This window comes from Podarcis vaucheri (genome assembly GCF_965113315.1).
Source record: "Podarcis vaucheri genome assembly, chromosome: 2".
Taxonomy (NCBI): domain Eukaryota; kingdom Metazoa; phylum Chordata; class Lepidosauria; order Squamata; family Lacertidae; genus Podarcis; species Podarcis vaucheri.
The window spans coordinates 108,873,890-108,901,510 of NC_138760.1; the positions used below are offsets into that span (position 1 = coordinate 108,873,890).

Here is a 27,621-nt window from a genome sequence, read left to right on the forward strand (position 1 = left end):
TTCGCCTTTTTCCTGGCTGATATACCTTGGGCCAATGTTTTTATTGATCTCTCTACCATAATCCCAATACCTCTTTCTTAGCCAGTCAGTGCCATTTCAGACTTCATAATGTGTGTGTGAAGTTAGAATTTATTTTATTTTTCTCCAGTGTGCATAACTTTGCACCTGCTTACCATTTTATACCTGCGATGGTGTGAGTTCCCGTTGCTTGGTCTCAGCTCCTGCCCACCTAGCAGTTTGAAAGCACGTCAAAGTGCAATAAATAGGTACTGCTCCGGCGGGAAGGTCAACGGCGTTTCTGTGTGCTGCTCTGGTTCGCCAGAAGTGGCTTAGTCATGCTGGCCACATGACCCGGAAGCTGTACGCCGGCTCCCTCGGCCAATAAAGTGAGATGAGCGCTGCAACCCCAGAGTCGTCCACGACTGGACCTAACGGTCAGGAGTACCTTTACCTTTACTTTACCATTTTATTGTCTATTCACCAAGTTTGGAGAGATCATTTTTGAACGTCTTGCAATCCATTTTTTGTTTCTACCGCCCTGAACAGTTTGGTGTCATCAGGACATTTGGCTACTTCACTGCTTCTTCCCAACTCTAGGTCATTTATGAATAAGTTAGAAAGCATAGATCCAATTATTAACCCACTGCTTACATTGTATTTACACAATTGCCTTTGATGTGTAACTTCACCAAAAGCTCCCACATCACCCCTAGCCACATGCATACTGACATTCTCAAAGAATTCCAAAAAGGTTAGGTAGACAGTATTTACCTAACCAGATGTTCTGAACTGCATATGTGCTCCCATGTCACTTGGGGAGGTCATTAAAATGCATCCCTTGTTGGGCTGGATATCTTGAGTTGTATGGGGGGAGAGTCTATTGTCTTGTCTCTGATACAGCATGATATTATTCCCCACCACCACCTCAAATGCCCCAGGATGCAATGTTGGTTTGATAGTTTTCAATCTAATTGAATCAGGCATCAGCCAAGTTGGAAATTCCTCTTTCTTACAGAGCCGTTTCAAAATGGGAAACAAACCAGACAACGCAGATGGAGAGAGAAGGAGAGCAACATTTCTTCCCAGAAGTGTTCCCAGAAAACATGCTAAAAACTCCTTAGGATAGAGGAAGAGAAGACAGTTACAGGTTTCCAGTGCCATTGGGTCAGTGAAATACCTGCTGGCTGACAGGAAAGACAGATAGCACAGGCTTATAAAACTTGGAACTGTTTTGACTATTGGGATTAGAATAATCAGAGACCTTTTTTATGGTGAATGTACCAGTTATATATGAAAACTGGCAAGCTTTCTAAGGTCTTTATAAGGAATATGGTATGCAAAATGAGTTAGAGAACAGCCAGGGATCCCAGGATGGGAATAATTACAAGAGAGCCAGCAGTTTAAAGACAAGCAATTAGAAACTGGCATGCATCCAGCTTCCATAAAGTCGGGTTGTTGGTGGGGGCAGGCAATGCACAGCTGTATACTAAAATTTCAGTTAGCTTATCTTAAGGAGCAGCTTGTTTTGTGGCAGTGTGTGATACTCTAAGCAGAACAAAAAAGAGAGACAGAGAAATCACGCTGGCTGTAATTAGAATTCCTACAGAAGATCTATATACTCTAGTTCAGGTCTAGAATTGCAATTCAACAGCATAATCTTCAAGGAATATTTCATTTGCATGCACCTTGATATGCATATATTATACCTTGCCATAATATAGCCATCCTTAACTTGGAGGCATCCAGTTGTTTTGTACTACAATTTCCACCATCCTAGGCCGTTGGCTATACTGGCTAGGGCTGATGGGAGTTGTAGTCCAACATCATCTGGAAGCTACCAGGTTGGGAAAGGATGCTGTAGTGTATGAACACGCAGGCACAGTTTTGTCTTAAAACACCTCGGATGCTTCACCTTTCCCCTCTGCATGCCCAGGTCAGTGCAATATGTGTTAGACACAGCAAGTGGAATAATTACTGGCATGTTTTGATCAAGAGAGGGATGCGGGTGGCGCTGTGGTCTAAACCACTGAACCTTTTGGGCTTGCCGATTGGAAGGTTGGCGGTTCGAATCCCTGCGACAGGGTGAGTTCCCGTTGCTCGGTCCCTGCTCCTGCCAGCCTAGCATGCCAAAAAAAGGTGCAAGTAGATAAATAGGTGCCGCTGTGGCGGGAAGGTAAATGGCGTTTCCATGCACTGCTCTGGTTTCGCCAGAAGCGGCTTAGTCATGCTGGCCACATGACCCAGAAAAACTGTCTGCGGACAAACATTGGCTCCCTCGGCCAGTAAAGTGAGATGAGCGCCTCAACCCCAGAGTCATTTGCAACTGGACTTAACTGTCAGAGGTCCTTTTTTCGATCAAGAGGAGAGGAGAATACATTTATTACAACATATTCCCCATTAAGATACAGCTAGTGATGCATAAGAATAGAGTTACTGAATGTATGCATTTTCTTGTCTTAAGGAGCCAGGAGAGCCAATTTGGGCCTTGGCTTATGCACATGCAACCCTGATGGGAACTAGTATGCAAATAGAGAACATATTTCTAGAGAACATAAGAACAGCCACAGTGGAACTCACCCAAGGTCCATGCTGTCCAGCCTTGAGATGCCTTGGAGAAGCTCTCAAGCAAGGCATCAAAGCAATAGCTGTTTTGCACTTGCATTCCAGCAACTGGTGTTCAGTGGCGTTTTCTCTGAACAAGACTATTCTGTTTAGGTCCCATCACAGCTTATGGCTGATACAGGACATATCTTCTGTACATCTGCCTACTCCCTTTTTAAGAAGAGCCTGCTGGGATCTTCTTATTCAACATCCTGTTATTACAGTGGCCAACCAGATGCCCGTGAGAAACCTGCAAGCAGGACCCCAGCGCAAGTGCCCATTTCCCTTTCCTGTGTTTTCTAGCAACTGGTATTCAGAAGCATTGGTGCATCCAACTGTGGAGGTGGAGCCTGGTCATGATGGCTAGAAGCCAGCGATAGGCCTCTCCTCCATGAATTTGTCTAACCCTCTTTTGAAACCACCCAGGTTGATGGCCAGCACTGCCTCCTGGGAGAGTTGAGTTCAACTATGGGCTGTGTGAAGAAGTACTTTTATCTGCCCTGAATCTCCTAGCATTTAGGTTTGTTGCATGTCCATGAGTTCTATCCATTTCCTTCATGCTATGAATCATTCTATAAACATGGCATGTCACCTCTTACTAAACTAAACTAAACTAAACTAAACTAAACTAAACTAAACTAAACTAAACTAAACTAAACTAAACTAAGAAAAGCCCCAAACACTGCAATCTTTTATCAAATGGCTGTTTCCCTTTGATGGGCATTTTGGTTGTCCTTTCTTGAACTCCCTTTTAAAAAGCCATCTGAACTAGAGGTCTTCACCACTTCCTGTGTGCAGCTTAATTAAGCATTGTGTAAAGAAGTAATGCCTTTAAAGCCTGCCCTAGACATTCAAGGAAAATAATAATAATAATAATAATAATAATAATAATAATAATAATAATTTATTTATACCCTATCCATCTGGCTGGGTTTCCCCAGCCACTCTGGGCGGCTCCCAACAGAATATTAAAAACACAATAAAACATCAAACATTAAAAGCTTCCCTAAACAGGGCTGCCTTCAGATGTCTTCTAAAAGTCAGGTACCGTATTTTTCGCTCTATAACACGCACCTGACCATAACACGCACGTAGTTTTTAGAGGAGGAAAATCCATAGGCAAGCCACCCGTAGGCATTTCCTCCATAACACGCACAGACATTTCCCCTTACTTTCTAGGAGGAAAAAAGTGAGTGTTATGGTGCAAAAAATACGGTAGTTGTTTATTTCCTTGACATCTGGTGGGAGGGCTTCCACAGGGCGGGCGCCACTACTTAGAAGGCCCTCTGCCTGGTTTCCTGTAACCTCACATCTCGCAGTGAGGGAACCGCCAGAAGGCCCTCAGCGCTGGACCTCAGTGTCTGGGCTGAACAATGGGGGTGGAGACGCTGCTTCAGGTATACTTCAGGTATATATATATTTGTTGTTGTCTGCTGGTTGGTTCAGTGAGAGATACTGTCTCGCAGATCTGTGCCTCTGATCATTATCAATGGATGTGATTTGTAACGTAATACAGTTAGGCTTTTTTTATTAATGGAATGTACTTTTGAACCTTTATGCCGCGGCGCTGAGAATTACACCCGCAAAACTCGGCATAGGATCGCTTTCTTTAATGCACACACTGTAGTTTGAAATAATTAGATGCATCCATCTATCCATGGACCCCTCGCTGGGCCTGCTTGTAAAAATATAGCTGCTCACTGCTTAGCATAATGGGCTTACAATGTCTTGTGAGCCCTCCAGACACTGATATGAATAATGTACAAGGATGGTGTTGCTTTGCAATGGGTATTAAAAACTTCAGTTGTCATTTTGGACTACTCTCTAAAACAGATGTGAAAGAGGCGGGGGGAGAGTGAGCTCAGGCTGAGTTTCACGCTATAGCATTGTTACAGCCAGAAAGCATATTATTTCTCTCCCTGATAAATAATAATTTATTTCAGGAGCAAATCTACCATATTGAGCTGATTACAGGGCTGTAGCCTTGCAGTTTTATTGACTGTGTCTGCATAAGCCAAGGTTAAGTATTACTGTGGAGATTATAATTAAAGCTTTCAAAGTCAACATAGCAAAGGAGGGTGGGAGGGAGATGAAGTCTAGGCAATTCTCTTTCTCCCCCCCCCCCGACTCTTTGATAGGATTGTCATATTCTTTCTTTCTTTCCTTCCTTTTTTTCCCTTTTGATTCTGTGAACAGCATGTCGCTCTGTTGTTGTTGTTTAAATTGTCTCTTAAGTACTTGATGTGAAATGGAAAACATGTTGCAAGGACAAGCTTAGGCCTGCTTAAACAAGATTTCAGCCGGCCTCATGGGAGGGCCTTTTGGGGAGGGAATTGTGTGCGTTTCGTCGTATTCTACTTGTTATGTTCCGCTTAACTTGGATGGATGAAACTGGAGGCAGCGGCCCTCAAATGAAACTGGTTTGGTTTTAAACACATCTTGCTGTAAACCAGATTAGCCTTCTCTGAGTTCTGCATGCCAGGGCTGGCTGGAACCAGTTCTCTGTGGTAGCATTAAGTGTGTTTCTTCTTAATGGGTAGCATACTTTCCAAATGCTTCTGCATACTAAATTACAATCATACCTCATGTTATGGACGCTTCAGGTTACGTGTTTTCGGGTTACGGACCATGGGAAACCCGGAAGTACCAGAATGGGTGACGTCCGGGTTTTGCCACTCGCACATGCGCAGAAGTGCTAAATTGCTTCATTGTTGTTATAATCTGAGTTCTGGGTGATCTATAGAGTGCTCAGCATTCCTCTCCCGACACATTTTTGGTGGTGTCATTCCACTTCAAAATAATAATAATAATAATAAGAAGAAGAAGAAGAAGAAGAAGAATAAGAATAATTTATAATATAATTATAATTACAGGTAGGTAGCCATGTTGGTCTGCCGTAGTCGGAACAAAATAAAAAAATTCCTTCCAGTAGCGCCTTAGAGACCAACTAAGTTTCTTATTGGTATGAGCTTTCGTGTGCATCTGAAAAAGTGTGCATGCACACGAAAGCTCATACCAATTATTATTATTATTATTATTATTATTATTATTATTGATTTATCAAATTTATATACCGCCCTTCATCCAAGGATCACAGTGACATTTCTTTCTTATTTGGCAATCGCTTGTAGGCAAGTAAGATTGTCTTCCATAAACATGGTTTTAACAGTGGGTCTGTAAGTGACTGTGGTAGCCAATTCTGGATCCACAGGTCCTTCCACAGTGACATTTACAGATATTCTGAGAAGCCTGAATGATGAGGTCAGAGGAAATGACCCATCCTGATTCCCTCCCACAGCCAGAGGGAGGATGCAGGTTTACCGTCAGCAGAGAATAAACTGTGTTTTGTAGGAGACTTGAAGAGTAAGACGTAGTTGATTTGAGGGCTTGTATTCAGTTGCCTCCTGCCTCTGAGCATGGATGTTCAGCTGGACACAATAGTCATTGATAGATCTGACCTCCGGGCATGCTGTGTATCTGATTTAGATGAATTATTACAATTGAACAACACACAAAGTGAAGCACAATGAGAGACTCATGAGCAAGGATATGCAATTGAAAGTGTCTCAAATACAATAAGAGTACAGCTTTCTGTGGAGTTACACCATGAGTAGTACTAGTAGTTAAGAAAACCGGTCCTAAGCTTTCGGCATGCAGCCACACCCTCATCCTGCAACTATTTCCCTTATTAACTAAAGTTTCAGCTTATTTCTAGGTGGCTCCCATCTCATATTCATTTAAATTGCATCAGTATTCATACCAGTGATCTGATCTAAGCAACTTACCCACTTTTTCTCATGGTGGAGCCCTGCCAGAGCAGCTGTTGAGCAAGATATTTGATTGGATATTTAAAATGCATAGTTGGTTTAGCCTTCTTCTCTGCCCTCTCAAAGAGCAGCGACTTAGGTTGTGGGGTAAGGGGAAGTATGTGTGTAGAAAGCAACTAAATTTTTCATTAGTTTCTCTCAATGCCATATGAAGGTGAAGCTGGTGAGGTTTAGACATTGATCTTGCACACACACACACACACACACACACACACACACAAAATAGGTGTGTGTTTAGCTTTAAATAGGAGGTTAATCCTATCAAAGTCAATTGGATTTTTATGTACTTAAAGATAAGCACACATGTACTTGTAAAAAAAGTGGGACTGTGGTTTTATAGTTCTGAAATGCATACTGACAAGTCAATTTGTCTAGTGGTTCTGAAACTGATTTTTAACTGTGACCACAGGTAAGATGACAGAGTGCTCATGCTAATTGCTGGCATGGCCATAGCACAGTCATCATACAAGCCAAGGGAGAAAACTGGCATCTCCTGGTTCCATCAAAAGTCGCTGGTGACTGTGTTTGGTTGTCTACCGGGCAGATCATGGTTAAAGTGTTTGTTCTGATAGCCATAGGTTCAAGTTGCCACCTTCCATCCTCATTTCCTAAGCAGGTACAGAAAACAACCTTTCTCAGCAATGCAGCCTTACTGCTCACTGTTGTATATAGCTTAAAAAAAGAATTCCCAGTATTTGACGTTAGCCTACCTTTCTTCAACTGAACCTCTTCCCACCCCCTTATGTCTCCTAAGTGGTAAGAGAAATAATTGATCTCGGTCTCCTTTATAATGCATAGTTCACATGTTCTCACTGCCGGTCTTTCGGGGGCTGGGTTCACAGTACATTGAGGGATCCAATTGCCTCAACATTTGAGCTCATAAATTCAACAAAAGCTCTTCTATAAATCATTAGCTTGAGAACTTTCTATCTAGTGTACTCATTGACCTGCACTTTCAAAGGAGGAGGGGGGAAGGGGGTGGTGTGGTGTGGTGGGGGGCAATGAGGAGAATTTTAAGTGCTGTTCAGAAATGAATATGTTGCTCTGCAAAAGCGAAGGAAATATAATTCCATTGATATGTGAGGGCTGTGCAGAGTAGCTTGATATACTTCAATAAGAGCATTCTACATCTTCATTTATCATCGTTTATAGGCAGTGCTACCAAAATAATGTATCTACCTTTATCAAGTTCAGTCGAGGTATTTGCCTTCATGCTTCCTCACTCATGGAAATTAAAATGTTGGCTCACTTTGATATTTTGAGTGTGCAAGAGCATTTTTCTTCATATAAGCTTAATTGACAAAAACGTGGGCATATTTAAAAGACGAATCTAAAGTAACTGTTGTCAGGACTAATTGGTGGAAATTTTCAATACAAAGGCGACACTGCGGATATATAAAATAGGAGAGGCAGAGTTGTGCCTATGATGCACTTTGTACTAGTCAGCTCATTGGAGGAAATGCATAAATAAATGAAGTAAAGGAAGAAGAATTAGCTTTTAAAAGATGACAAGAAAAAGAGCGGAAAGGCAAGGCAAGGGAAGTTTGTGGTGGAGCTTGGTGAGTGTCAAGAACCCTTGCCATGGGCAGGACCGCATTATGGCTCTTCCAGGAACTAGAGTGGAGATGTCCCCCTTATTTCATGACTTTAAGTAAGGGGTCACTAACCTGTGGGTTAAACCACAGAGCCTAGGTCGGCGGTTCGAATCCCCACGAAGGGGTGAGCTCCCGTTGCTCAGTCCCTGCTCTTGCCAACCTAGCAGTTCGAAAGCACATCAAAGTGCAAGTAGATTAGAAGAAGAAGAAGAAGAGTTTGGATTTGATATCCCGCCTTTCACTCCCCTTCAGGAGTCTCAAAGTGGCTAACATTCTCCTTTCCCTTCCTCCCCCACAACAAACGCTCTGTGAGGTGAGTGGGGCTGAGAGACTTCAAAGAAGTGTGACTGGCCCAAGGTCACCCAACAGCTGCATGTGGAGGGGCGGAGACGCGAACCCGGTTCCCCAGATTACGAGACTACTGCTCTTAACCACTATACCACACTGGCTCTTAATAGGTACCGCTCTGGTGGGAAGGTAAACGGCGTTTCCGTGCGCTGCTCTGGTTCACCAGAAGCGGCTTAGTCATGCTGGCCACATGACCCGGAAGCTGTATGCTGGCTCCCTCGGCTAATAAAGCGAGATGAGCGCCGCAACCCCAGAGTCGGTCACGACTGGACCTAATGGTCAGGGGTCCCTTTACCTTACTAACCTGTGACCCTCTAGAGTTTTCATCATCCCCAACCAGCATGACCAGGAATTATGGGTGTTGTAGTCTAGTAACTGTCTGCGGACAAATGTTGGTTCCCTCGGCCAGTAAAGCGAGATGAGCGCCACAACTTGAGTTGTTCACGACTGGACTGTCAGGGGTCCTTTACCTTTACCTTTTAGTTTAGTAACATCTGGAGTTCCACAGGCTTCAGACCCCTGCTTTAAGCCCCCACCCTTCAATTTCCACCATTCCTGCATTATGCCTTGTCCACCCAAATTGCCTTTCAGTCGCTGGATCTCAGCTTGCCTTTCTGACTAGCCCCTCAGTCAGATGCCTTGTGGAAATCGCCTCACTGAAAAGGCCTGGCCCTGTGATGATGTAGGTACTTATCTCCTCCAAGAGATTCTGATCCCTCAAGGGATCACGTGACTCCCCTACAGCGTGCAGTTGTGACAAATTCATTATCATCTCAAAGTCTCACCAGACATGCCAGGAAGTTAATTTTAGGGGAAGTCTAGACAGAGATTAGAAACTGTATGAAGTACAGTCTGCTTTGAAGTTATGCTCATTCCATTCAGAGACCATGTAAAAGCGTAACCAAGAAAACGTCCACACACCTGGTGAGAGTAGTCTAGTATGGAGAGTTTGCTGGGCTTCAAATTTATTTCAAGCAGGTGCATTTCCTAACAAAGAGATACAGCGGTATATCATTAGAAGTCCACATTCTGTTTCTCCAAATATTTGAAGGTGATATGGTCCTTTTCGGTGACTTTTCTCCCTCCCTCATGCTTTAGACTAATATGATTAGAATGGCACTGTATTTCTATTCGACCTTTTTAATATTTATTGTCCCCCAAATACAGAGTTTAGCAATTAATAATAATAATAATAATTTATTATTTATACCCCGCCCATCTGGCTGGGCCTCCCCAGCCACTCTGGGCGGCCCCCAACAAAACACCGAAATACAATAACCTATTAAACATTAAAAGCTTCCCTAAATAGGGCTACCTTCAGATGTCTTCTAAAAGTTTGGTAGTTATTTTTCTCTTTGACATCTGATGGGAGTGCATTCCACAGGGTGGGTGCCACTACCGAGAAGGCCCTCTGCCTGGTTCCCTGTAACTTGGCTTCTCGTAGTGAGGGAACCGGCAGATGGCCCTCGGAGCTGGACCTCAGCATCCGGGCAGAACGATGGAGGTGGAGACGCTCCTTCAGGTATACTGGACCGAGGCCGTTTATAAATAATAAATTTATAAATAATAAATTATTATTATTATTATTATAAATGATTAAGCAGCAGCAAATATTTTCATTTATGCAGATCTGCCACTACAGAGCCTGCAAACTGGTGAGGGAAAAGGCAAGGGATAATAGAGGGGCAGGTTTAACTGACAACAACAAAAGGGAAGGCTGCGTACTGCCTCCCAGGAAATGCTGGTAAATGGGGTTTGAGGAGGAGGGGTCAGCTTGATTGATAGAGAGAGGAGGAGAGGCACTTAAAAGGGACGCGCTCTCTCCCCCCCCCCCCAGCTCTTGCATATTCTTCCGCCGCATCTCCTGGAACCTTTAAAACTTTGTTCAGATGAAATTAAGTTGGATCTGCAATTCTGCTTGCCTGCACAAGAACTTGCTTTGCGCTGTGGTCAGAGTGATAAGTAGTGATGCTTCTCATTATCCCTTTCCCCCTCTCTCCTGCAGAAGTAACATTGATTAAGACTAGACATTACATTTAGGATATGCACACAGAAATTGCTTTTTTCATGTCCCTCTGGAAGCCTGCGGGCAAAAGAAAAGGAGCATTTTGTATTTCTCAACTTGATTACCTTTCTGCAGTCTGTGTCAGATAAACTGCCGTCGGAAACCTGCTATGTTGTAAAAATGAACAGGGACATTTTTTAAAAAAGTGATACAAATTAAAGCAAACAAACAGCATAGGCCATCTACGAATAAGAAAATGCCATCTGAACTAGGGATCTACACTGCAGCTGAGCATTGTTGATGGCTAACAGCTCATTTTTATTGTGGCTTATGACCACGATTTCCCCATTTCCATTTGTAGTTCTCCATCCTGCTTGCCTGTCCTTTTTCGTTCCAGGTTTATGTCATCTTCTGCAGCGCCGCCTTTTCAATTTCACCGAATTTCAGCTTTCTTCTCATGATTACAATTGTTTCCCAGCTTCTTCAGCAGGAGCAGGACCATCTTTCTTGCACGGCCTGCAGTGATGTAGAATTGTGCTGAGAATTATCCAGTTCCAATTTTCAAGTGTGTGTGTGTGTGTACAAGTTCACATCTCAATCTTTGCCGAAGACGCCTAATCCAAATTGGCCTACCGATTGTCTACTACAGTGAGGGCAGTATACATATTCTAGGGGTCCCATATGCCTGGATTTTCCTGGACATTACCGGGATTTCAAAGGCAGAATTCACACCCCGGGGAAATTTCTGAAAGGCAGTGCTTTGTCCTGGATCTTAGGCAAGTCAAACAATTTTCAGTGTGTCCTGGTTTTTTACTTTTGAAACATGGCAGCCCTAACATATTCTGTGTTTCCATCTCAGCAGTTACAGCCTATGTGCAGGCTTCTGACTCAACCAGCTAACAAGGCCTAATTCAATGGCCACTATATGCAATTTTACATATATGTGTGGTACCTGGGAATGTAACCCCTGCATAAGTAGAGAGATGTCTGTACGAAGAAAGTAGAAATTTGTAAAAATTATATAATCAGAATAAAATGTTCATTGAAGTTTTAAAAAGTCTTCAATAGACCTTAGAGATTCAGAAACAGCCATTTATATTTATTTATTTATTTTGAAATACACACACCTTCCCCTGGAGAACTGCATTGCAAAATTCAGAGACGTGCAAATTTCAAAGGATGGTAGTGTTCCATCTATTCCAGCTGTCCCCCCCCCCCCCAGGAAGTGTAAATTAGATAGGTCCATCTTTAAATGCAAACTGAAGCAATTTTCTCCTCTGTCCCCATTCCTTGTTATTGTTTAGTCAATTAGTCGTGTCCGACTCTTTGTGACCCCATGGACCAGAGCATGCCAGGCACTCCTGTCTTCCATTGCCTTCCGCAGCTTGGTCAAACTCATGTTGGTAGCTTCAAAAACACGGTCCAACCATCTCGTCCTCTGTTGTCCCCTTTGTGCCCTCAATCTTTCCCAACATCAGGGTCTTTTCTAGGGAATCTTCTCTTCTAATGAGGTGGCCAAAGTATTGGAGCCTCAGCTTCACAATCTGTCCTTCCAGTGAACACTCATGGCTGATTTCCTTAAGAATGGAGAGGTTTGATCTTCTTGCAGTCCATGGTCTCCTCCAGCACCATAATTCAAAAGCATCAATTCTTCGGTGATCAGCCTTCTTTATGGTCCAGCTCTCACTTGTTAAACAGATGCACATACTTTGCTTGAATATCACAAACTACACATCATTCAGATTTCCTATTTATATTACTTCTGTGCAGGGAATTTCCTTTTGTTTGATGTGCTCCCGAGTCAAGGGCATCTCTACCAATGGGATACTCAGGACTGCAGTGTCATTTATAAATTTTGTACATTGAAAACGACATTGGTTTCTCAAAGGAGGATACTGGCATATTAAGTTCAGAAACCCCCCTTTTTTCTTTTCTTTTTGGCAGGTAGCTACTGAGTAAATAGCAGCCGACTACCTTTCTCCATTGCCAATCACTTTTCAAATAACATTTCATATTCTGTGTGGCGCTCTTAGTCCATCTGCCTGCTCCCACTGGCTTGTGGAAAACTGCCTTTCACCCACTGTGTTAAATCAGCTGGCTCCTGGGGTTACTTCTAAGGTGTTGATTCAGAGCAGCGTGAGCAGCCGGCCTGGACGGAGCTTTTACAAAAGCAGAAATATCTTATCCTGGTGCCCAGGTAAGGTCAACACAGAGGCCACCTTTGATGCTAAAGAAGTAGCTCACTTTAGATTAAACAAAAGGAAGCACTTGGCTCTTTACTGCTGGAGGCAACAAAGATAAGTAGTTGTGAACCAGAGGGTGCTGGATGGCACACAGAAATTCAGTGCCTAGCTTAAAACATACCCCCCAACATTTCTCCGATGAAAATAGAGATGTCTTATTCCATTCCCTCTGAAATTTCTCCAATGGAAATAGGGGAAAGCGGGACATTCTGGGATAAAATCAGAAACCAGACCGGCTTCTCCAAATCCGGGAATGTCCCTGGAAAATAGGGACATTTCAAGGGTCTGCTTAAAATTGCAGGCCTTGTTATTTTGTGTGCATCTGCTGTTGGTACAAAAGAAACCGAGAAGCAGTTACCATGCACATTCATGAACACACCCACTTCTACTTTTACATCCACAAAGGTACGGCTGTGCTACTGTTGTGCCTTGGCCTTCCTTAAAAGTAAATAAATAGTTCCAAAGAGTTATTGCCATTGCTATTATTATGATTAATTTCAAGATTCGCTTCCTATTTTCTTGCCAGAGCCAGGGATTTGCAGGGTAATTGCAGCAAGGAGGAGAACCACAACAAAAAGGCCGAACCCCTCCCTGAGGCGAACAGTTTGAGCAACAAAAGACAAGCATCTCGCCCTTTGGTGTACAGCTCTTAGCCTTTGCAGCTGTCTTTCTCTCACCCCTCACTCACGTCCCCTTCTCTCCCTTCAGGGAGCAACTTTTGACCTTTTTAACTGCGCCATGGTTGGCCTTTTCTTCTAGGCTTCCCTGGCCTCCTCCAGGGCTATTAGCCTTTAGAATGGTGCTACTCGGGGAGCACAGAACGGAAAGGTGCCAGAGCAGGGAACAAACAGGAAGGCAGCCCTTCCAACTCTTTCCAGCTACCCGGCTCACTTGCAAAAAGATAAAGGGGAGCAGGGAAAGAGAGAATTTTCTACACAAATCAAAGTCCGCGTAAAAAGGTGGTCTGTCGCAAAGCCCTTAGCTTTGTGCTATCCCGAGAAAGGAGGTTTTCAGTCTAACCAGTGGCGCCAACTTGGGCCCCCAAATGCGGGAGCCCAGCGGCGCACACACAAAGTGACGTCATGATGCTATATCATGCGCATGTGCATGCGCACACACACACTGCTTGGTCTCTGCCTGCCACCAGCACCCGCTGCCTTGCCTCCGTTGGCTTTCTGGCGCTGAGGCAGCAGCAACTGGGCTAGGGCCTCTGCCTCCACTTCAGGGCTTCTATTGGGGCCTGCTACGGCCGTAGACATGCTTAGGCACCCACAGTGGAAATTTTGTGGGTCCTGAGGCACCCAGCCCCCCCCCCAGAGGTGGCAGCTATGATTCTAACCACTGGGTTTGAAAGTCGTAGTTATATTATAGACTAAAACTTAAAACAACAGACAAGGGCCTGGTCTGCACATCATGCTAAGCCAAACCATAGTTTGGTGTGAACACAGTAGCACACGGGCTCTGGGATCATGGCCACTTTGCTCCTCCCTGGTTGTTCTGGCACATCGCTGAGCTAAGCCATCATTTGACATAAGAGTATCTTTTGAACCCCGGTTCATGGTTTTCTTCTCCCAGACAAACCATGAGTCATAAACTCTGGGGCAAAGCCCTCCCATCAATGCCCGTCCTAAGACACAGGGTCTTTCAAGAGGGCTTTTGAGGTAAAGAATGACAGCTGCTGAGTTCTACTGCTGCCACCTCCAAACATAGAAACATAAGATCTGCCTTGTATTGAGTTAGGCTATTGGTTCATCTGGTTCAGTAACTTTGCAGGCAGTAACTTTGCACAAGAAAGTCTGCTTACAAGTAAGGAGGGCTGGGTGGTCAGCTGATTGGGGAAGAGAGAGGGTGGGGCTTGGGAAGACAGTTGCGCCAGCTCTCCATCACAGACTGAAGCTTCCTCTTCCCTTGCTTGGCTGTGTGTCGTGACCTGCCCTGACACCCCCAGTTGTTGAAGAGGAGAGGTGTTCGGGTGTACAGACTTGTGAAGGAAAGCACCTTCTTGAATCCCACAGAGAGAAGATTTAGTGACACGTGCAAGTTTCTACCTGTGTTGTTAGGCCAGACAATTTTGTGCACAGGGCTCATTTTGTGTGCAAAGCACCGTTCCTCTTTGTTTCCCATAATCAAAGTTCACCCTTGTTAGCGCAAAATAAGGCCAGAGGGATACCGTAGTTTTTTGTATTGTGAAATTGCTGTAAGATGCTTCCTCAGAAGCAATTCATAAATGAAATAACAGTATCAGTAACAACAACAACATTTTATGCTCTGTTATGATCACATAAGGCGGGGGAGTAATCAATGCAGGGTGGCTGACACACACACACACACACACACACACACACACACACACATTCTTGAATTGATTTCTCAAGTTTCTACCTATAATTTACACGGCTTTGTTTTATTTATTTCATTTATTATGATTGTATTATACTTTTAACTTGCGATTGCAAGCCTCCTTGAGGGGTTCCACCTGAGGTTCAAAAAGTGGAATAAGGATGATTTAAAAACAGAACAAAACAAGACAAGAGCTTCCCTCTGCTCATTCAGTTAACACTGAGGATTGTCAGCGATGCGCTCCTAAAATGTAGCCCTTTTCATTAGAAACGTGTCAGTACAGTATTCCATTTTATCTTCCTTTTATAATAATGTTAACCCTTTTGCTAAAAGCAGTGGGTGCTGCTCAGCACATGAGAGATGTTGGCATTGATGGATGTGTCTGTTTTCAGTGGTGCAACAGTGACCTAAAAATTGCCATATGTCGGTTTCCAATTAATGAAGTGTGCAGCCACAATACACACTTGATGCAGTGTCAGAAGCATAATGTTTTGTTTATTTGTTAATTGAACTGACTGAAGATGCAATAAAGCAGATTGGCTTGGTTTGGGGGAAAAAATCAGGAAATTAAAGTAAGCATCTTACTGAGGCAGGCAACCTAGCAGCACTAGATCTACATTTATATTCACCAGCCTCACCAGCCTCCCTGGCGGATCCCGATACTTGGCCAGAGATCATGCCTGCTTTTTCAACAAGAGTCTTATAGCACTGTAAAGACCAGCACATTTTATTATGGCATGTGTTTCAACAGACTAGAGTCCATGAGTTTAATATCTAAAGAAGAATTCTACACTCTCACAATATTAAATCTAAAATCTGAAAGTGGACTCTGACCTTTCAGTCACAAGATTGCTGTTGAAAAATTTATTTCTAGTGGAAAACAAAGTTGATCTCTGGATTAGAGAGGTTTCAGAGACATTTACTTTATCTCTGAGCCAATGAATGAAACTCTGGCTCAGATTTTAATCTAAGATATAGAGTAATCTCATTCCTTTCCCTCTCTTACCTAGTGGAAATTTTAGCTTCGTGGGGAGTGGAATACCCACTGGAACTACAACATGTATGTAAAGTGTGTTTGCTGTCTGCTTGCTGACCATCCATTCCCCAGTCCACTACAGCTTTATGGCCCTTCATCTTTGGTCTTCTTCATCTTGGAAACGGACCTGTCCACATAGCTGTTTGGGTTTGGTTACATAATGACATCAGTGAGAACAAGCAAAGCAAACTGCTTCCTGAACTATATTGCCATCACTCTGAGCCAATCAAGGATTCTTCAGTGAACATGATGACATCACAATGCCACACAGCCCATTCAAGTTAGGGTCATTTCAAAGTGAGGGCAATCCTTAACGCTTCCACATTACAGCTTATCATGTTGCTTGTCTGAAATTGCTGCCATGAGGTTCCTCCAGATACAGTGGTACCTCGGGTTACATACGCTTCAGGTTACATATGCTTCAGGTTACAGACTCCGCTAGCCCAGAAATAGTGCTTCAGCTTAAGAACTTTGCTTCAGGATGAGAACAGAAATCGTGCTCCGGTGGCACAGCGGCAGCAGGAGGCCCCATTAGCTAAAGTGGTGCTTCAGGTTAAGAACAGTTTCAGGTTAAGTATGGCCTCCAGAACGAATTAAGTACTTAACCCGAGGTACCACTGTACTGAACTTTACTGCATTTCCCAGTATTTTAAAACAATTCCTTCTTGTGCAGTCCTTTTTCCTGCTTGCCTTTTCTTTCATGCAACAGTTTGTGATGTTCCCAGAGGCTTGGAAAGAGGAGGCTGGACAAAATACAGCTTTTGCCTCACTTGGTTGTTAGGTTGCTCGCTCCTCTTTTTGTTCCTTCATTTTATCTTGCAGTTTCTGGGAGATTCCCACTCCATGTCCGCATTTGTGTCTTGTCCACCTGAAAACAGAATAGTTTTAGCCAACCGGGAAGGAATTACGCTCGTATTTGTATCATTGCTTGACTCTGCCTTTGTAGCTTTTAGATTGCTGATGAAATCATGCAAATCACAATTAATTGCCCCTCAGCAAAAGCACAGAAATTTGCTAAAGGACCATCAGTCAAAAAATCTTAAAGCACATTAAACCATATGGTAATTCCAAGAGACAGGGAGAGGGGGGAGGAAATACTATTATGGGATTCTGTAAAGGCTGGCAATGCTTTGAAATGAAAACTCTGTATGTTTTGCCTCTTTTATTTATGCAGCAGAAGACAGTTTGAAGTTCTGCTAGGGCTGGAACATGGTAGTGAATATTTCAGCTCTATTTCTGCAATTGATTTTGTGAGTAATTTTCAAATATTAATAAACTTAGTTAATACACTTCATAAAATTTACAGCATATGTGCAGTATGCGGAGACTTGCTGACCTAATGGGGAAACAAATTCCGATCCCAACTTTTAAAGTAATGCAGTTCTTTTACTGCTCTCTGTTAGGTCTGGCAGCTTCTAGAGACTTTAATTCTTTCAGCGTTTTCTACCTCTGATAGTTCTCCAGTAACAGACATTAACATGATGGAAAATAGGACGAACTTTGTATAATTTATGGCACTGTGGTGAAGAAGAGTTTTTAGTTTGGAAAAAAATATTTCATATGAAGGATAATGCTTCCTCTACCCACCCCAGTAGCTTGTCCTCATATTAGTGTCATGCCATTCTCTTTCAAACTATTAGCAAAATTCCAGCTTTAAGAGTTAAGAGTTCGTTTGTGACATCACATTTGCCCAGTGTCACCTTGGATCTCTTCTATGAAAAATCACCAGCATTTTGTGCAAATTTCTCCTAATACGCACATTCTTTGTGCAATTTTGCTTAATGTACACTTTTTTGCTAAGCAATTTCCTCAGTTCATTTTTGTGTGTTATTTTCATGAATATATGCATTTTAATGCCTTTTACCCTGGTGCATGCAATTTTGTATGCATTACTTGACTGGGGAAAGGCACTGAAAAATTCAGAAAATTGCAGATGTCAAAGTACAGCTGTGTTCCAGTTCATGTACTGTTTTGAACAGTGCAAATTGGGTAAGTTTGCTTTTAAATGCAAACAGAATCAAATTTCTCCCCCATCCTTAGTTAAGATAAATTAAACGTATTTTAGACGTGAGTCCAGAGTTTCAGGGATATACTACATAAGTATAGGGTATTAAACAGCATGCTAGTACTAGTTGTACCTCTTAAAAAGACCCGGCAGGGAATTCCCCTGTCTTCCTATGGCCACATTGTGGGTGGGAAGGGGTTAACCTTTCCCACCTTTGTCACACATACCTCAGAAATCCCCTACCCTGATGCCTTGTCCACACCCTGAAATCTTCCTCTGCTGGAGTAGAGAAACACGTGTTCACTTTCAGCACAGATAGGTAGATCAGGATTGACTGTGGGCAAAAAAACAAATAAATGCAACCGTGATGGTTTATCTTTGTTTTGTAAATGGTGTCTCTTGGTGGTTTCCTGCCCTATGGTACTGGATGCTTAGCCTACAATAGGGAGAGGAGCTGTTATCTATCGTGCTGGGATAGATAAGCAGCTAATCTTCCAGCAGACAAAACCCAAAACCACACTGAAAATTTGTTTGTATTGGAATTACTTGAAGCTCAATTACAGCAATAAGTTGTTTTTCTCCCCCTCAAGTTGCCACTCTGAACCAAGAGCTGCATTTATTCCACAGCGCAATGTCCATAGGGTACCATTAGTTCAGGTTAAGAGGGAACAAGGAAGACTTATTTGAGAAGATAAAATTGGATGTGACCTTGCAATTCCAAACAGGAAAGCTCTAAAATATTCAGGTAATTGGAAGTTTGGATAAACAAAAGAGAGGATTCCGTACAGTGACAGAGATGAAACATATGGGGCGAAAATGGCCAATGGATGAAAGTCTGCCGGTTGGAGTTTGAATAATGGAAATTCCATGGTAGATCCTTCCGTTCAAAGCATTGATTTAGGGTTGATAAGCAAATAACCATTAAAGCAGCATACAGTCATACCTTGGGATAAATACGCTTTAGGTTGAGTGTTTTCGGGTTGTGCTTTGTGGCGACCTGGAAGTAACAGAGTGCGTTACTTCCAGGTTTCGCCGCTCGCGCATGCGCAGACGGTCAATATGACGTCACGCGCATGCGTGGAAGCGGCAAAACGCGACCCGCTCACGCGCAGACGCGCTGTCGCGTCTTACGTTCTGTTCGGGATGCGAACGGGGCTCCAGAATGGATCCCGTTCGCATCCTGAGGTACCACTGTAGTTGGTTTATTTGCAGTTTGGTAGCCATGTTTTTTTTTTAATTACATTGGAGTTTAGAGACTAGAGGTGTGGTGGTGGTAATGACAACAATGGCAACAACAACAACAACTATATTTCTATCCTGCCTTTCTTGATACAAATCCTCCCTAGGCAATGTACAAATTCCAATGCATTTTTTTTTAAAGCACACAATGGAAAAAATAAAACAGGAAGCAACAGTGATGGAGGAGGCATCCAGATAGGGACCATGGTTTCAGCCAGGGGTGGGGAACCCACAACCTTTCAAATATTGTTGGAGATCAGCCCAACCAGCATGGCTAATGCTCAGGCTTGATGAAAGTTGTCATCCAACAAGTGGAGGCACACCAGCCAGGCTGCATCTGGCTTCCCTGGGGTCAGTGCTGCCCACTTTTCCTCAGCCACGGGTCCCTTTCTAGTGCTTGTGCTGCTCAACTCACCCCCTCTTTTGTCTCATTGTGGCTTCCTCTTTGACTCTGTGTATTGCGGGTTGTTTTTTTGGAAACCTTTTGAATTAGTTTTGTTTTTTTTAAAGAAGAACTTTTATCGTAAGAAACAAGCAATACTCCCAAAATAACATATCCAGCATACACACATCTAAATGGAATATCCATGTATCACAATGGTTGATAACATCAAATCCTGAGTGCGGAAGAGTAGTTCTAGTTTCTCTGACATTTAGGCCATCTTCAGGACTATCCTTAAAAAGTAGCTTCTCACCACTTCTGACACCAAATTGTCAGAGAAATATCAGGGCCTGGAATGGCCAACAGAACCCAAACAAGAATTGTCAGCCAGACAGGACATATTTTTCAAAAGCATTGCAGTGCGGTGAGACCCAAGACCCCAAGTGAGGGAGTGACCCACACCCAAGTCTTTCAAACAGCAGTATTTTGACACTTTTCAAGCAAAGAGGAAGCAAAAGGGTAGTTATATCCACATATGGCAATGCCTCCTTTTACCAGCTGTTACTAGTTTAATCACAAGGCACAGACTTTTCCTTACCTTTCCTTCCCTACTGCTTCCCCCATAGTTATAGCAATAGCTCCAGCTTTTCTCAAGGTTCTCTTACAAACACAACCTTCACATTCCCGACCTGGCCACAGTGATCCATGCAACGGTCACCTCCAGGCTTGACTACAGTAATTCGCTCTACGTGGGGCTGCCCTTGAAGCTGTCCCAGAAGCTCCAGCGGGTGCAGAATGCTGCAGTGAGGCTCCTCATGGGGTCTCTGCCATGGGAGCATATTCACCCAGTGCTTTTCCAGCTGCACTGGCTCCCGGTGGAGTACAGGGTCAGATTTAAGGTGCTGGTTTTGACCTTTAAAGCCCTTCGCGGCCTAGGACCCTCGTACCTACGGGACCGCCTCTCCCGGTATGCCCCACGGAGAGCCTCAAGGTCCATAAATAGCAACACCCTAGTGGTTCCAGGCCCTAAGGAAGTTAGATTAGCTTCAACCAGAGCCAGGGCCTTTTCAACACTGGCTCCGGCCTGGTGGAACGCTCTGTCTCATGAGACCAGGGCCCTTCGGGATCTGATTTCTTTCCGCAGTGCCTGTAAGACAGAGTTGTTCCGCCTGCCCTTTGGCTTGGAGCCAATTTGATTCCCTCCCCCTCTTTCTTTTTCCTTTTCCCTTTCTCCTCCTGTGATGAGGCTGCATTTTAATTTTTTAATGTTTCATTATTTTAATTGTTGTATTTTAATCTTGTTTTTAAGTTGTATTCATTCAACTTGTTTTTATTATTGCTTTTTAGCCGCCCTGAGCTCGGCCTTGGCTGGGGAGGGCAGGGAAGAGGAATGGAAGAAATTTAAAATTTATCTTAAGGACCACTATAAACTTGATGAATGCTAGAATGTTGAGGTTTTCAGAAAGAAAGGGTTACAGTGATATAAGATTAGATTAAAGAAAAGATTAAGATGACAGAGGTTGGAAAGAAATATTTAGAAGTTGTTAAAAAACTATGGACATTGGGATGCAGAAAGGGGAGGTATGGGGGAGTCCGAGAAGAGAGGTTTATGAAAAAATTGTTATGAAACTATACGTGTTTGTATGTCTTTTTATGTGTTTGTTTGTTTTAAAAAAAACTTTGTAAAGCCAATAAAATTTTTATTAAAAAAATAAATAATAATAATAATAATAATAATAATAATAATAATAATAATAATTCCAACCTTCACTTGCTCAGCCCTCCTCTCATGCACTTCAGCTTTTATCCTGTAGTTTCTCTAACTGTATCTTCCAAATCTGTTGCAAAGCTGTTACAAATCTGAATGAACCGCTTATGAGTCCCATCTCTATGTACATACCTGACTGGGACTTGTTTCTCACCATCTCCCCAATTAACAAAATGGGTGGGGGAATCACTCCAAGAGGTTGAAAACCAAATCTCTTGCCTTTGGGTTTCTTTGTCTTTTCAGTGCCTTAAGGTTACACATTTGTCTCTCCATTATTGCCATGTCTCAAAGTTTGGAGTACCAGTTCTGGATAGTCATTCTAGAAGAATCCCCCCCCCCCCGTGTGATAATCAAATGTGGTACCACAAGCAAAAAACCCTCTAATCCAGTCCTTAGAAGGTGCTTCTGCATTATCAAAAGAAAAACAAGGTGGCAGAAAAGGGGGCCTAGTTTTTGTATGTATGCTTGCTCTCTTAACCCACTTCCACTGCAAATATGGTCGAGAAGGCTACAGTTAGGACTTTTGGGAGCCACCTGGTTTCTAACTGATGGAGGGAGAAAGGTTTCCAAACAAAGGAAGGAGGCTAAATGCTTCGTGACTGTGGGATGGGGATCCACTGGTCTCTTTACTTTGCAGTGGTAGCGGCAGTAGACCACTCAGAGCCCGTCTTTTGGTCTCCAAAAGCCAAGAGGCAAAAGGGGCTTTTGTGTGTGGATGGATGGATGGTGTGTGTGAGAGGATGCATGTGTGAAACAGAGAACGAATAGATGAATAGGGTGCAAGCTTGTATGTATGAGTGGGTGACTGGTGTGTGTGTTTGAAAAACGAATGGATGGATGGGTGATGAATGATTGGGGTGCCTGAGTGTATGCAAATTTGTGTGCGAGTGTGTGTGGATGGAGTATGAGTGAGTGGGAGAGTGTGGAATGATAACAATATTGGGAAAGAAAGAGTGGAGTCCTGCCCATCACAGATCTACTCCTCTAGACAGATTGTGGCCAAAGGAATGTGACTGTCATAAGATTCTCCACCATAATTGTGATTGACTCCCCACGCTCTCTTCCCTCTCCCACTGCCATTTATTTTAAAAAATATGTTATTATTTAATGAGCAAGGGCTAATGGTGTGATTAGTATTATGTCTGGTTTGACCCTACATGGTGGAGAAATTTATGGGAATGTGTGGTACCTCCCCCAAAAAATTCACTGGTCCTATTGAAACTCTTGGAGTGCTTCTCCCCCCTCAAAATTTCCCAGACATTTTGGTATAAGCAAAATCCAGGAGCAAACCAAGTAGTGTACATGAGTCCTCCCTCTCTTGCCTCCAAGTAATGTTGCTGAATATTGAATTCCCCCTGCCCCCGTATCTCAAAATTCCTTAGATGTGTCTTACTTGAGGAGTTTAGCTTCAGGCTCAGGAGTAAATAAGGTAGTGGATACTAAGAGACATCAAACAACGCTGAAAAACTGTGCATTAAAAAGCAATAGCCTGCCGCGAAAGAGACCCAAGTTCAAATGCAAACTTGTTTCAACAAGAAGGCAGAGGTCTGAGTAGATTGCAGAGGTGAGACCTACTCCTTCCCTCATCCCCTCCCACTTCCCTACCGCTTTCCCTGAAGGTCTGAGAACTGAGTCCTCCAGGGAACATTCTTGCCCTCTAATTTATGTAATAGCCTCAGTATCAAGTACACTGAGCGGGGTTTCTTTCCTCCCTCCCTCCCCTCAAGTGTACTGAATTTGATCTCTCAGCTGGAAGAGAAAAGGCAGAGATGAAGGCAAACTAAGTGCATAAGAGGAGCCTGCTGGATTGGAGTCCAGCATCTTGTTGTCACAGGGGCCACCCTGTGGAAAACTCACAAGCAGGACCCGAGCATGAGAGCACTCTCTTCTCCTGTGCAGTCAGAAACATGACTGCCTCTGACAGTGGAGGCAGAGCATAGCCATTATGGCTAGTAGCCATTTGTGGCATTTGTAAGGAGCCCCTGGTTGTCGCATGGACTATTGACCTGTACACCACTAATCCGCTGCCACCAACCAGGTCCTCTCCGGTAAATCACTTAGTCTCAGTCAGGTTCTTAAGTTAACAATGAAGATTGTAGTTTATTGCAAACACAAATAAACTTTAAATGCATTCGAAACGCTGTTACCCTTTTTACCCTCTTAGTCTTATTTTATTCTGTCTCTAACTCTTCTACCTCCCCTCACACAAGAACCTGCTGTACTGTCTCTCTATTCCCATCGTCTGCCAACTGCTTTCCCAACTGCCTTTTCCCAACCAACCAACTAACTAACTAAATCTCGAGTTAAGGCCTTCTATAAACAAGTAGGCTCCGCCTCTGGCTTTTCTATTGGTCTACCTATTAACTCTTTCTCTCCCCCTGTACAGACATTTTCCAACGAACGGGCAAACACCACACCATTGATATAGCTTTATCCTCCATGGATTTCTTCAATTTCAAAGCCATCCAGCTAGATATGGGGAGGTGGGTAGCTCTGGTCTTCAATTTAACAGTCTGTTCTGCATTGAGAACAGAACTGTGTCTTTGTTACTTCTTCGGTTTGAAAATAAACCAGATAACGGGGAGAGGAATGTACTTTGACTATGTTTCACAGTACTTCCTCCTCCAGGAGGTTTCTTCTGAGACGACACCCCAGTTGTTAACAGCCCATTGCAGATAATTGTTCTGTTCCATTAGAAGTACTCTTGCGTTCTGATAGCCAGTACACCACACTGAGAGCCAGTGTGGTGTAGTGGTTAAGAGGGGTAGTCTCGTAATCTGGTGAACCAGGTTCGTGTCTCTGCTCCTCCACATGCAGCTGCTGGGTGACCTTGGGCCAGTCACACTTCTTTGAAGTCTCTCAGCCCCACTCACCTCACAGAGTGTTTGTTGTGGGGGAGGAAGGGAAAGGAGAATGTGAGCTGCTTTGAGACTCCTGAAGGGGAGTGATAAAGTGGGATATCAAATCCAAACTCTTCTTCTTCTTCTTGATCTTCCCTTGATCTAGATGCTATACTCCTATTGATGCAGCCCAGAATTGCATCGGCAGCTAAAAAAGCCAATGCAATTCTGGGCTGCATCAATAGGAGTATAGCATCTAGATCAAGGGAAGTAATAGTGCCACTGTATTCTGCTCTGGTCAGACCACACCTGGAGTACTGTGTCCAGTTCTGGGCACCACAATTCAAGAAGGACACTGACAAACTGGAACGTGTCCAGAGGAGGGCAACCAAAATGGTCAAAGGCCTGGAAACGATGCCTTATGAGGAACGGCTAAGGGAGCTGGGCATGTTTAGCCTGGAGAAGAGGAGGTTAAGGGGTGATATGATAGCCATGTTCAAATATATAAAAGGATGTCACATAGAGGAGGGAGAAAGGTTGTTTTCTGCTGCTCCGGAGAAGCGGACACGGAGCAATGGATCCAAACTACAAGAAAGAAGATTCCACCTAAACATTAGGAAGAACTTCCTGACAGTAAGAGCTGTTTGACAGTGGGATTTGCTGCCAAGGAGTGTGGTGGAGTCTCCTACTTTGGAGGTCTTTAAGCAGAGGCTTGACAACCATATGTCAGGAGTGCTCTGATGGTGTTTCCTGCTTGGCAGGGGGTTGGACTCGATGGCCCTTGTGGTCTCTTCCAACTCTATGATTCTATGATTCTATGATTCTTTTCCCTGCCTTTAGAAAATCTTATTTGCAAAACTGATGAACAGTTTGGCAAGCCTTATGAAACTAAGAGGAGCATTTGGAGACAACTGCTTATTCTAGACCTGGATCTAGAGTCCAGAGGATGGGTCTTTGACTAAGGATGTGCCAGGCTTACACAATGCCAAATATATATATATATATATATATATATATATATATATATATATATGCGCCCCTCTTCCAAAAGTCAAAATATTTACGGCAGGAATGGGAAACTTTTGTCCCTCCAGAAGTTGCTGAACTGCGACTCCCATGATCCTTAGCCATCGGTCATGCTTGCTGAGGCTGACGGGAGTGTTGTAGTTCAGCAATATCTGGAGGGCCACAGGTTCCCCACACCTGATTTAAGTGAACATCTGTTGCTCCCTTTAAAGCAGACACCTTTGGTTTTCTTTTGGTTTAAACTACTGATGTTCCTTTTTTTAGCACTTACAATTGGACTGTGCTCCAGGTTTTTCATCAGCATTGTGGTAGCTCGTGTTCTCTGGAGAGTCCTCTGTCAGAGTGCATTCTGTTTGAAGACGCATAGAGGTATTTTTGTTCCCTTTTCACGCTGCAAACTTGCACAGCAATGTTTGACGTGAAGGAGCTTCTGGGGCCGTGACTCTGAGGAATCTATGGGGGGCAATAACTCCTGAAAATATTGTCATGTGATTTTGTGCAGCCAGTCTGTTGCTGTATAGCAACAACAACAACTTATTTATACCCTGACCATCTTGCTGGGCTTCCCCAGCCACTCTGGGCGGCTTCCAGCAAATTATTGAAATACAATAATTCATCAAATATTAAAAGCTTCCCTAAACAGGGCTACCTTCAGATGTCTTCAGCGTCCACAAATATTGTGATGGTATGAGCTGCTGTTGAACCACTACTTTCATTCACTGCCAGATCTCAAACGATAATCCCATGCAGACGTAGGCAAACAGATTCAAGAGCCCCAGAATAGCTATACATGAGGCTCAACTTTCTCAACAGAAGAAGAAGAAGAAGAAGAAGAAGAAGAAGAAGAAGAAGAAGAAACAAATGAAAACTTGTTCCATCTGTAAACTTGTCAGGAATCTTAGGGCACAAAGGAAATGAAGAAAATAGCTTCCCTCAGTAACAACAGGAACAACAACAACAACAAATACATATGTTAGAGGGGCGTACATGTGTGTATGTGTGGTTACATAGTTCTGAAGTTGTGAATAAACCCCATGGGAATTGTGAAAAATGCTCCGTAGATTTCTGCTTTGTTTTCCTGGGTGATGTTTAACAGAGACCTTGTGAAAGGAGACAAACATGTAAATGAAGTCAACTTTTCAGACCTCTGGGATCCTTCACAGCATGAGATACTCTTAACAGATAATTAGCTGGGGCCGTTAATCAAGTTTAACAGGTGTTGAGTAATGAACCGAGACAGGGCATCTGCTGTGACCGGCCTCTCTTTCTTCCTCTAATCTGGTTAGGGAAACTGAAAGCCAATTGGAGCTCAAACTGCTTTGAAATCTGAGCCAACATTGTATTTTCCTGATGCATCCATCACTCTTGTGATCATTGAAGGATGGTGACATTCACAACAGGAGTACATAAGGAACCTGCCCAAAGTGCTAATGAATACATATTTTGCAAGTCTTGAGCCTCATATACATAACCGTTTTTTGACAGTAAGCATAGCACCACGGCATACCGCTGGTGGTTTTTAAGTTCCTGACAAGGGGTATTTATGGGATTATGTGGCACAGTGTGGATGTAAATGTCTCTGATGCTGGGAACAGTGTATCCGACCTCAAAGGTAGCCATATGCCGGAGGTGGAAAACAGGGCCAGCTCCAAGTTCGAAGGAGCCCTACCAGGTAGTAGCTGTGCTCTAAGCTTTCCTGTGCAACTTCATTTCAACCCCTCCCAATTTCCCAGAGTGATGCTACATTGGGTGCATTGTAGGAAATTAAGGTGGGGGCCACATCCAGCCACCTGATGGTTTTCAAGGCACAGGGACAGATTTTTTTAAGGACCCTTCTGCAGCATTGGGACCGCAGCTGCTACTGCCTAAGCAAGGCAGGTGCTGACGCCAGCACTGATGGAGAACATTCTTATAACACTTTCTGAGAGCATACGTATTTATTTATACCCTGCCTTTCCCCCCTGACAGAAATCAAGGCAGCTTACAGATAAAAATAAGAAGCACTAAAACGTGCTGTAGAAAAAACAACAACCACTCCACCATTAAAAACAATCAAACATGGATAGAATTAAAACTACACGCAGATATAAGGTGATGGAATACATGGAATTGGCAGAAATGACTGGCAGAATCCGAGATCAGGGAGAGGAGGTGGTGGAAGAAGACTGGAAGAAATTTAAAGATTATCTGCAGAAATACTGTAAAATTAATGAATGTTGAAGTGATGTTGGACTGAAAATAAGCAGTATTGGTAAAAAGACGAATAAGAATATGTAAATGTGGATTGACAATGGTTGGAAATATACAGTTATAAAAGGTTAAGATAATAAGTAAAGATAAATGATAGAGGGTAAGGATTTGCTGAA

The 27,621-nt window shown here is 43.3% G+C and overlaps 1 protein-coding gene and 1 long non-coding RNA gene across 6 annotated transcripts in view; both read left to right on the forward strand.

The window, feature by feature from the left end:
• FHIT (fragile histidine triad diadenosine triphosphatase) overlaps window positions 1–27,621 on the forward strand; it is a 1,063,956-nt gene that overhangs the window by 467,152 nt on the left and 569,183 nt on the right. The gene's annotated exons all lie outside the window — the stretch shown is intronic.
• LOC309525451 lies at window positions 16,858–26,308 on the forward strand. The gene is made up of 3 exons (XR_014216296.1): window positions 16,858–17,056; window positions 17,170–18,745; window positions 25,982–26,308. It is a non-coding gene; the product is annotated as an uncharacterized lncRNA (long non-coding RNA).